The 12226-nt window shown below is 42.0% G+C and overlaps 1 protein-coding gene across 3 annotated transcripts in view; it reads right to left on the bottom strand.

Annotated features, from left to right (window-relative positions):
* ARHGAP12 (Rho GTPase activating protein 12) overlaps positions 1-5571 on the bottom strand; it is a 109290-nt gene extending 103719 nt beyond the window's left edge. For all 3 annotated transcript variants that reach the window (XM_080811559.1, XM_080811557.1, XM_080811558.1), the window contains exon 1: positions 5389-5571. The gene's annotated coding sequence lies outside the window, so the exon portion shown is untranslated. The remainder of the gene's footprint in view (positions 1-5388) is intronic.
* Positions 5572-12226: the final 6655 nt, after the last annotated feature.

Here is a 12226-nt window from a genome sequence, read left to right as displayed (position 1 = left end):
CAACTCAAAGGCTTAACAGCTAATGAATGCCTAAACTAATCGTACATCCATCTGTAAAACAGGAAAGAATACAAGCCTTAAGAGATCCTGGGAAAGTGTTGGAGGGGGGGCAGAGGGGGATGGGCAAAATGTAAGGTCAAGGGGACTGGAAGATAAAAGCTTCCAGTTATGGAATGAATAGGTCATGGGAATAAAAGGCACAGTATAAGGAATATAACCAATGATATCGCAATAGTGTGTATGGTGACAGATGGTAGCTACACTTGTGGTGAGCAAAGCATAAGGAATAGAGAATGTTGATGGGCGCCTGGGTGGCTCAGTTGGTTGAGTGTCTGCCTTCAGCACAGGTCATGATCCCGGTGTCCTGGGATCGAGTCTCATACTGGGCTCCCTGCTCAGTGGGGAGCCTGCTTCTCCCTCTCCCATTCCCCCTGCTTGTGTGCTCTCTGTCAAATAAATAAATAAAATCTTTAAAAAAAAAAAAAAAAGAGAGAGAGAGAATGCTGAAATGCTATGTTGTACACCTGAAACTAACAGAACATTGCATGTCAATTATACTAAAAAAAAATTTTAAGAGAGACCCTTGTGAGAACAGATAGAGAAAATGTGAAAAAGTACTTAGTAAACTATAAAGCATGACACAGAGCATCACATTAATCACTGCTTACTAAAGGAAGTAATGTGGTGATAGGAAGGTACCCACAAATACCATACCATATGAGCCTTCTACATCTGGCTTGTTTCACTTAGAACAACACTTTTGAGAGTCATCCATGTTGCTGTATGTAGCTGTAGTTCACTCCTTTCTATTATTGAGTATTACTCTATGTTAGTATACACATATTATAACTCAATAAAACTGATTTTTTTAACAAATCAGTAATATGTAGCAAAATATTGGTATTTTAAAGATACCACTCGAACTGCAAAATGTAATCTAAATTCTTCTGTAGCAAAAGAGTACAAAACTCAGGGTTAGGGACCTGAAATTTAAATCTAGGATTTGCCATTTCTTGGCGCTCAGATGCTGAGCCCCTTAACTTACCTGTAAAACAAACAATATAAATCTCCAAAGATTCTCATGAAAATGGAAAAGAGAAAAAGTATTCTGTAAACTATAAAGCATGACACAGAGTATCCACACTAATCACTGCTTAACTCAAAAAAGGAAAAGTTTCAGGGGCACCTCAGTGGCAAAGTCATTTAGCGTCCAACTCTTGGTTTCAGCTCGGGTCATGATTTCAGGGTTGTGAGATCGAGCCCCACGATGGGCTTCACACTCAGTGCAGAGTCTGCTTCAGACTCTCTCCCTCTGCCCCTCCCCACTGCATGCGTGCTTGTTCTTGCCCCCTCTAAAATAAATAAATCTTTAAAAAAAAAAAGTTGTGAGTAGAAAAATAGTGACAAATTAACTAATGGCTTAAAAAAAATAGTTCCTCCTCAAATGCACATGCCTCTGCCTCTTCCTAGCTATGTGATCTAAAACAAGTTAAACCTCTCTGAGCCTTGTTTTCTTCCATTTGTGAAATGGAGCTTATTAACAGCAGATACCACATACTGAGAGAATCAAATGAGTAAATATGTGTAAAGCACCTGGTATAATGCTTTACAGATTTTAGATCTTCTTACAAAATACTATTATTTCTACGCTACCAAACCAAACTTAGCAGCCATCCTACCCATCCAAAGTACAATAGTGTAGGTAGTATCAGTGATCTAGATCAGGGCTTCTGAAACTTCTAGTGAGCAGAACCATCTGGAGAGCTTCTCTTTAAAAAAAATTTTTTTAGATGAGTTCTAGACTTAGAGAATTATGCAAAAATAGTACAGAGAGTTCCCATATATCCTATACACAATTTCTCCTACCATTAACATCTTATGTTAGTATGGTACATTTATCATATTCAGTGATATATATGAACATTATCATATACAGTAGCATCCATGCTCTATTCAGTCTTCCTTAGTTTTCCCCTAATGGACTTCTTCTGTTCTAGGATCCCATCCAGAATAGCACATACACATTCTGTAGTCATAATCTATAGTTTTTAAAACACAAGTTACTGAAACCCAGACATTCCTAATAAGAGCACTATTAGGTGGGGCCCAAAAATTTGCATTTCTAACAAGTTCCCAAAGGATGTTGATGTGGCCAATCTAAAAATACATGGAGAATAGCTCTGTTCTACATTCTAGACTCCAGAAGTGATGCTCAATACAGTAGCCACTAGCCAAATGTGGCTACTGAGCATATTAAGTATGTCTAATCTAAACTGAAATGTCCTGTATATGTAAAATACACCAAGGATTTGAAGACTTAGTCTGAATAAAAGAATCATGTTGATTACATGATGAGATGATAAAGAAAACTTATTTCACTTGGGTTTTTCCCCCCCATTTTTACTTTTTTACCATGTGAGTACTAAAAAGCTTGAAAATTACCCAAGTGAGGGGCACCTGGCTGGCTCAGTTGGAGGAACACACAATTCTTGATCTCTGGGTTGAGTTCAAGACCCATGTTCGGTGTAGAGATTACTTAAATAAAAATAAAAATAAAATAAGGTTACACAGGTCACTGGCATTATATTTCTATCGGACTGCAGTAGTTTGTGGTCTGGGCAGTAGAGCAACAAGGGTATCACCTGGGGGCTTGTTAGAAGTTCAGGTGATTCCCATGCACATTAAAGTTTGAGAAGCACTAATTATCAACAGGGGAGGGATACTTAGACACGTCAGCATTTGGCAGTCTGGTTCAAATAAAAAGCTAATCAACTGCAAACTGAAACTGCATGATATTTGTTAAGTCAATAAAAGTAATAGGGAAATGGCTGAATCACAGCAAAGCCATCCACAACTAAGGATGTGGCATAATTAGACCAGTTAACAACTGAAGAAAAGAAAAACCACAAAGATAGTGACCCAATGGGCTCCTCAAAAGAGGATGATATGAAAAGCACGATTTGAAACACAATGATGATATGTGATACCATCATACTTTTTCATGTCTGACTCATTCCACAAAACAGTGCATATTTGCAGTTAAAACTAAAAATGTAAATACAAGAGAAAATAAAAGTTTAATTTCACTTTTCTCTTCCACTACTAAAGAACTGTAATGTCCATTTTGGGCAGATTCACCTTAAGTTACATTTTCTTAGTACCAATTTTCTCAGGTAAGCAAAATACTGGTAGTGCCACATAAGGATTTTACACATCACTGTATTCAGTTTTATCTCAGTCAACTTCAAATTTTTATTACCTTATTATTCTCAGGAATGTCAACTGCACAACTACAAGTACGTAAATTTGCAAAGCCCACGGTCTATCCACCTATTTTTAAAAAGCACCAAACAGAAACTTTCTAAATGAAATGAAAACCAAATGACTAACTACAAATAATAAGCTGTTTTTCTACAGCATTTATACTACATATTTTCACTTGTGCCTCACAACTGGTATAGTACGTAAAAAATAAACACCTAAAGATACATATTGACTATATACCGATAATTAATCTTTACCAATGGCACATTAAGAATCAGTGAGTTATCGACCTTTTCCAACTTTTTTTTTTTTTTTTTTTTTTTAAGATTTTATTTATTTATTTGTCAGAGAGAGAGAGGGAGAGAGAGCGCGAGCACAGGCAGAGGCAGAGGGAGAAGCAGGCTCCCCACCAAGCAAGGAGCCAGATGTGGGACTTGATCCCAGGACGCTGGGATCATGACCTGAGCCGAAGGCAGCTGCTTAACCAACTGAGCCACCCAGGCGTCCCAGACCTTTTCCAACTTTTATGGCTGATAAAGTACGAACAGAAACCTATCAACAGATACCCGGCATACACATACACACATACAATCTGTTTCATGACACTTAATTGTTTTTCCCCAAGAACAAACACCTCCAAAGCAGAAAGCTACATGCAAACCACGGGTCACATATACGCATCCAGGTTGTCTGGTTCTTCAGGGTGCACGGCTCAAGGTTAACTCTTCAGATCCTGCTTTAAGGCACTGTGCTGGGCTTCCCAATCCCTATTCTGAAACGTTTCCAAGGCATTTCAAAACAGAGCAAAAGAGAAAACTACTAGCACCAGCAGCCGAATGTCTACTCAGACAAGAAAAAATTCAGAAAGGTGACCATTCTGTAACACACCTCCCTATAGATCAGGAAAGGAACACTGGATATGGACAAATAACCGCTCTAGGCCACTATTTCCCAAGTTTTCGGATGAAACAGTCGTGGCTAGAGGCTAGATACTTTTTAACAACCTTTCAGTAACACTGAGTCTTCCGAGGTCTCAGCTTCGGAAGTGTGGCAGAATCTCAGCCAGAAGCCGAGCTTTCCTCCACATTTCCTTCCCTTTTGGAATATGTGCATAAATATTCGATAAAAGCTGCTCTTGTGTGTCGTAACTAACCATAGAGCAATTCGAGTGTTAACTGACTTTACCCATCATAAACACTTCACTTGGAATGACATCCGAACTTTCCTAAAGGTATGCTTTTAAACATTTTGCTTTAACCTTTGCAAATGCATTGAAAACTGCTGCTGCAGTCAGAAGGAAAACATCACAAGCCTCCGAAACTGAAGGCCCTGCATTTTTCTGTAATAATGACCCTGCAGGCATTTCTTCTCGGAGGGTCTACAGTAACTAAAGATACAATACGTAAAGGACAGCCATTCTTGGAAGACAATCAACTACGCTGAAATGGGAAGAGGGCAGCACGCTTGTAAAGAGTTTTGTTTTGTTTTGTTTTTTAATTCAAGGACTTTGAGGAGATTGCTCCCAGAAGAGCTAGAGTAGCAAGTGTCCATTCAATGGGGCAGGGCACTTCTAAAGACTGCAGAGACGAAAGTACCCGTTTAAGGTCAGCAGTCCTCGAGGGGAGGCCTCAGGTAGGCTCCCTGGGGGGGCGGAGGTTTACACACCCAACAGCAGTTAGAGAGCGGGCACACGCAGCTGCAGAAGGCGAGGAAAGAGGGCGGCACCAGCCTGCCTTTTACACACACACACACACACACACACACACACACACACACTTCTTCCTAGGGGCGGGGCGGGCGGGCGCTGCCCTCACACAGGAAGTCAGGAAACCCGGGGGGCAGAGGAGCCACAACTTCGAGCCATTTAAACCCTCTCGCCCACGTCAGTCAATGGGCTGGCAACGGCTCCCCTTCCCCCCGCGCCCACCCTGCGCCCTGCGCCCCACCCCTCCCGAGACGCTCCCGGCCGCACCTCGCGCGCACCTCGGCGGCGACGCGCCTCCCGCACACACCTCCCCCTAACTCCGCCGCCCTCGGCGGGCACAGCCCCGACCGCGGACGCCTTTGTGCAGCACCTCACCAACCTGCCCTCTGTCCACGGGGACCCGCGTCCCGCCACCTTACCGAGAGCACGGCGGCCTCGCAGGAGGCAGCTCCCTTTTGTATTAGCACGGGGTCTGCGGGACGCCGAGGCGAGCCTGAAGGGCGCTCACACCGCGGCGGCTGCGGCCAGCCCGTCCCCGCAGGCTGGTCTCCGAGGGAGGGTAAGTTCCAGGGCACGTCGGAGCGCGCCGGCGCGGGGGCGAGGAGGGGCTGGCGGCTCACGTGACGGTAGGGGGCGGGGCTCGGCTGTGGTCACGTGACGACCCGGGCGGGCGCCGGGTGAATCGGCGGGGGTGGATCCGGGAGGAGGGGAGGCGGGGGGGCGGGGCGGAGGGACTGGATTAGGGACTCGGGCTGGAGAGGTTGCTGCCCGCCAAGTGGGCGTAAGCACTTTGTAAACATGAAGTGGGAAACGTTGAGAGAAAACGCTCGGGAGAAAACAAGTGAAGGCATAGGGGAAACGGACCCAACGGTAGGATGGCAGGAATGGAGCCCAGGGAAAGAGGGGCGGTGGGCCTTGCCCGCACCCTTTCTTGGCCCACTGGCCTGCTGGGAGCTGCAGCCAGACGAGGTCAGTCAGTTGTTCACTGCCCCGGAAATCCCGCGGGGAGACTCGGAAAAAGTGCCACACGCCACTTCAAGGAGACCAATGGAACTCTGGAGGCACTGAGTCCATGTAGTGGGGCCATGCGGAGCGGTCCTGCGCTGGGGCTACCAGGGCAGATTACTTCACCAGCTGTGCACACTCAAGGATGACGGAGGCTCTGGGGATCCAGGAGCCGGACGCTCCATGATCAGGCTACTCCAAAGCAGCATAACCACTCATTAAGCTGCCCACGGGGCCTGCTGTGTGTAAGCCCCAGGGCCACCGTGTCGTTGGCCAAAGTCATCACAGATCGCAGCGTTTGCAGTTTGGCAGCACAGAATCCAGAAGTCAGAGGCATTAAAGGTTTTTCATGTGGGGGTGAGCCTATGGCAGCAGTAGTACTGGACTGGGAATTTGGAAAAGACACCTAGCTTCTGCCTTTGTCTCTCTCGACCTCAGCTGTCAACGGAGTGTGTTGACTGAGCAAAAAGTCTCCTCCTTCTTCTAGCCCTAAATTTAATGACTGTGAGGAAAACTAACTCATAAGTATTAGGTCCTAAGAAACCAGTCATTCAGTAATCAATTGTTGAGTGTGTCTCTTAGGGTGCTGGATGAAATTTTAATGATACCAGATTTAAAAAAAAAAAAAAAAGCAGGGTATGGTTGGGGAGGCACTCTGGAATTGGCCTTTTTTTGTTCTTATCTCATACTTAAAGATGCCATTTGTGTCTGGTGTCCTCGTAAGCTGAACTTCTTGTTATTTTTTAATGACTGCAAAGAACCCACTGGGATACTGGCAAGATTTTAAGAGCTGTAGTTTTCCATTTTCTTATTAAATTAAATCTAAGGGGGGATGGTGTTTAAGTTTAAAATATTTCCCTTTTAGAAAGGAAAGATTCAAAAAAAAAAAAAAGCCAAGACCATACTGTCTCTATCATTGCACTCGCTTACTACCCTTTCCTTGGCACTGATTTTTTTTTTTTTCTGTGTTCCTCAGTTTCTACATGTTCTCTTTTCTATGCCTTTGTTTAGCGTATGGAGTATTGCTCCTGTATGCTTCTGAAACTATTTGCCATAGAATCCCTCGTTATCTCTTTCTAGAACCAAAACAAGGAATGACTGTGAAAAGTAAACTGTGCCCTGATGGGAATGTGCTGATAACTTTATCTTCCCTACTCCTCAACCCTGAACTGGGCACCCTTGGTTTCAGGAAGAGATAGAACTGAACAGTTTGCATATACTTGCTGATCTGCCTGTGACTCTACTTCCTATTTCACAACATAATCTCAGATGATACCACAATGCCCACAGTACACTGATCACTACCAACAGCAGATGGAGTCAGATAAAAAGAGCTCTCACCCATGTGTGTTGTTTGAAAAGGACCTGATGGAGAGCTATGCAATCATTTGCAACACTGCCTCTAGTTAGTTTTTAAATAACACCAGTAGCATATGTCTGGCGCCTGTGCTCAGGATCGCAACAGATCATTTTCAGGATATTGACATTTAACTGGCTACTAACTAGGTAGCATAGAGTTCCCAAATGTAGAATTCAAATGTGAGCTCCACAAAGGCAGAGGTTTGCGTTTGATTTGTGTGTATGTATGCCTGTATGTGTCTCCAAAGTGCCTGAAACACAATACATTTCTGTTGGATGTGTTTTTGAGTGAAAACGTACTCTGTAAATTGCTAGATATGCCCTGCTTTCTAATTCTTTAATAGGTAACCCACTTTTCATTGTGTATTTCTAAATGAAAAGGCATGAAATTATATCTGGCATCCCTGCTTTGGCTAGGCTCTAGAGGAAGGGAATTTTGCAGTATCTATCAGAATTACAAATGCATACATATTCTGAATTTACTTCTAGGGATTTATCCCACAGATGTATTTCCACACATGAGAAATGATAAGGTATATCTTATAGTATTGTTGAGAATAGCAAATGATTGGGAATAACCTCAATATCCATCCTCGGGACCCCTAGTTAAATTAGGATAAATCCATACATTCAAATGTGGCTAACAAAAGAAGCAAAGATCTTTATGTTTTAATATTGCAATCTCCAAATATTTTTGTTAAATGAGAAAATGGTGCAGAGTAATGTATTGACTTGTATATGCATTAAACTAGGACAAACTAACTGTTGAGGTATAAGAAATCTGTGGATGGAAGTCATGGGAAAGAGCCTTTATTGTGTTCGTATCTTACGTTTTTGATGCTCAAATCATGATAGTGCTTTATCTAGTCAAAAAGTTAAATAAAGGGGCGCCTGGGTGGCTCAGTAGGTTAAAGCCTCTGCCTTTGGCTCAGGTCATGGTCTCGGGGTCCTGGGATCAAGCCCCGCATCGGGCTCTCTCCTCCACGGGGAGTCTGCTTCCCCCTCTCTCTCTGCCTGCCTCTGCCTACTTGTGATCTCTGTCAAGTAAATAAATAAAATCCAAAAAAAAAAGTTAAATAAAATATTTTATTTAAATTTTTTCTGATATCTTTATTTTGTTATTAAAATTTCCAGGCTTTGGGGCGCCTGGGTGGCTCAGTGGGTTAAAGCCTCTGCCTTCGGCTCAGGTCATGATCCCAGTGTCCTGGGATCGAGCCCCACATCGGGCTCTCTGCTCTGCGGGGAGCCTGCTTCCTCCTCTCTCTCTCTGCGTGCCTCTCTGCCTAATAAATAAATAAATAAATATAATAATAAATAAAATAAAAATAAAATAAGTAAATAAATATAAAAATAAATAAGTAAAATTTAAAAAAAAATATCCAGGCTTCACCTATTTATCAGAATAAGTATATCAAGTAAACTGGTACATATATCAGATAAACTTTTTAAAGATTCCATTATTTTCGTTAGCTTCCAATTGAACAATAAATACTCCTTCTGAAATAATTTAAGATCCAGGTTCTACCCTTATTTTGAAACTTGGTATACACCATATCAAATGTATGTACAGTCTCAAAAGTACTTTATTTTCCTTGAAGTAGAGCCTGACTTGAACAAATCATAATGACTTGGATCCTCTGATTTAAGTAATAAAACTAGAATTTTGTGGACCCTCTGTTCATCTCCTAATTAAGGTCAAGAAAAATATATTTGCGATAAAACCCTGAAGGCATACCTCTCTGTGTGTATCTGTTAACTCGCCCACTTTGGAATATCTACTGCCTCCTGTCTTCCACAGTTCACCCAGATGCCCTGGAAATTATTTTGCCTATGTTTTAGCATTTTATTTATTTCTAGGCTTAATTCCCAGAAATTTAAAACGAATTATAATTACAGACTACAGTAGCATTCAAATTTACATAACACCATCTCCATAAGGATTTCAAGGGCTTTGTAAATATTTTCTTATGAAATCTCAGTTTTCACCATATAAACTTATATGACCAGTGTTTTACACTCTTGTGAAAGACAAATGCAAACATAAATAATTAGGACTAAAGGGCGAATTGCCACCTGGAAATTTTTCCAAAATTGCATAGGCTGCCTGATACCAGAAAGTTCATAATGGGCTTTACAATTTAAACTATGTAACCAGCCAACCAAAAATTACAGACCTATTTTAACTTCTTCTGCTTATATCCTTTAAATTAAATATGAACTCTTTTAAGCTTTATATACAACTCAGATATAAGAAATGACCCTAAAATTAATAAAAATCAATGATGAATAACTCATCATCTATAACTCATGAAAAACCTTTGGTATTTGTCACAAGTAAGCAGTAGTACAATGTTTCAACATGAAACATGGCTAAGATAGAAATATTTCTTGATTTAAAAACGAAGATACTTCCCTAACTTCGGGAATAAGGCAAAAATGTCTGCTTTCACCACTTCTAGTCAACATTGTACTGGTGGTTCGACCAAGTATCTGGCAATAAGTAAATTTGTAGATAAAACTTTATGTACATTTATATAATTTCGTACAGTAGATAAAACACAAATCAAGTTACTAAAATCCATATGATTGGGCAAGGGGGATTAAATAAGATAAAAGAAAAAATAAATAAATAAATAAGATAAAAGTACCTACCCCAAACCTGGCATTTGGTAGGTGGTCAGCAATGATAAACTTGAAGTTCTTTTTTTTTTTTTTTAAGATTTTATTTATTTATTTGACAGACAGAGATCACAAGTAGGCAGAGAGAGAGGCGGGAGGAAGCAGGCTCCCCGCTGAGCAGAGAGCCGGATGCAGGGCTTGATCCCAGAACCCTGGGATCATGACCTGAGCCGAAAGCAGAGGCTTTAACCGACTGAGCCACCCAAGTGCCCTAAACTTGAAGTTCTGTGGAGTTTTTCAACTCTTTGCGAAAGAGTCATTTGTTCTAAAGTAGTGGAAGACAGGCCTACACAGGTTTACACAGGCAAGGGATGAAAATAGACTTCTTTCTGGGGTGCCTGGTGGCTCAGTCGGTTAAGCGCCTGACTCTTGGTTTCAGCTCAGGTCATAATCCCATGGGTCTTGATCTCACACGTTATTAGATCAAGCCCCGCATCAGGCTCCACACTCAGCACCAGTCCACTTGGGATTCTTTCCCTCTCCCTCCCACTCTACTCCCCCCCACCTGCACTCTCTCTCTTTTTCTCTCAAATAAATGAATGAATAAATAAAATCTTAAAAAAAAAGAAAAGATACCTCTTTCTTAGTCTGGGCTCCTCCAGAAGCTGATCTTGAGGCAAGGATTAAAGTGCAGGACGTTGATTTGGTTGTAAGGAAAGGAAATAGGGAAGAGAGGAATTGGTAAAGAATGTGTGTGGTGGGCAGTTGGAGGTTAACCCCACCAGGGAAACTCTGGGAGCAGAGTGAGAATAACCTCTCTTCTATTTTCAAATAAAGCTGTTAGCAGTCCTGAGCTCAAATACAAACTTTAGTTTATGAGTTTTCTTTAAGATGTATACAAGATGGAACCAGCCACCATAATCCCATTTTCCTAAAGATGCTGGCTGAAGCCTCCTCCTCCATGATAGCAGGGGCCTTGGATCCTTTTAGGTGAGTGTGTGAAATTTGCATTGCTTGCAGTGCTGCCAATTCACTCTCATAATTGTGTATAGTACTGGTTTGAAGAGTCAGTCCTGGAGAATTTTCTCTGTTCCACAGTTAGGAAGAAACTTTTTGTGTGTGTTGCCAGAATTATGTTAAAAATACTAGAATGTTAAAATGCATATTGTCGGGGCAGCTGGGTGTCTCATTCGTTAAGTGTCTGCCTTCAGCTCAGGTCATGATCCCAGGGTCCTGGGATCAAGCCCCGCATGGGCCCCCTGCTCAGGTGGAAGCCTGCTTCTCCCTCTCCCACTCCACCTGCTTGTGTTCCCTCTCTTGCTGTATCTCTCTCTGTCAAATTAAGTAAAATCTTTAAAAATATACATAATAAAATGCATATTGTCCTCTTTACTGTTAAGTAAATTAGAACCCTATCATTTTCCGGAATTGATCCAAGTGTGATGCTATGACTACAAAACTCGAAGTCAGATCAACTATATATCAGATACCTGGCCATATAGCATGTCCAAATAGCTGAGAACCAAGAAATTTTTTAACAGCAAGGGCGCTGGTAAATGGAACAGAATTGGTGCACAAAACTTACCCAGATTCATTCTGTGCCCTTCTCTGTCCTGCGTTATGCCCTGGAGGCCAGTCCCTTGGAATTGTATCCAAACCCAGTCTTCCTTGTCCTGTTGGTTTTGGGTTGGGAAGCACTGACAAAGATAGAAGGTGCAAAGAGAGGAAGGTCTGGTGTTTCTTACCCCCATACCCTGTCTTGCCAAGGTTCTGGTGGTAAGGTAGATGCTCACCTCCACGAATGCAGTTCCTTTTAGGCAGCTTCTCTCATGGTTCCTGCTCTCTCCAGGCACAGGACCACAGACTGGTCTTTCCTGTCACACCTAGAGGTCAGGATGGTGGGAATGACTCCTGACTGTTCTAATCCCAGAGTGCCTAATCACCCACCCTCTTGTTGGCTCCTTTAACCCAACCCACACCTCTGTGAATAGTCCCATCATTAAATTTTCTTCCACTAAATTCATTTAAGTGGACCTTTTCCTGATTGGTCCCTGCCTGACATATTGGATTGACCGTGTTCCTAATCAGGAGCAGCTTAGTCTTTGATAAATTGTGATGATTTTTTCTGCCACTGAAATTAAAAGGATTCCAAAGACACCTTGGCAAAATAATAATAATAATAATAACAATAATAATAATAATAACAGCAACAACATCATCAACGCCCTGAGGGCAGATGAAATGAAAGGAGAAAAACACTCTATCAAAAGCAGC

Source organism: Martes martes (genome assembly GCF_963455335.1).
Source record: "Martes martes genome assembly, chromosome: 8".
NCBI classification, from domain to species: domain Eukaryota; kingdom Metazoa; phylum Chordata; class Mammalia; order Carnivora; family Mustelidae; genus Martes; species Martes martes.
Note: the sequence above shows the minus strand (reverse complement) of the source record. Positions and strands in the feature narration are given on the sequence as shown.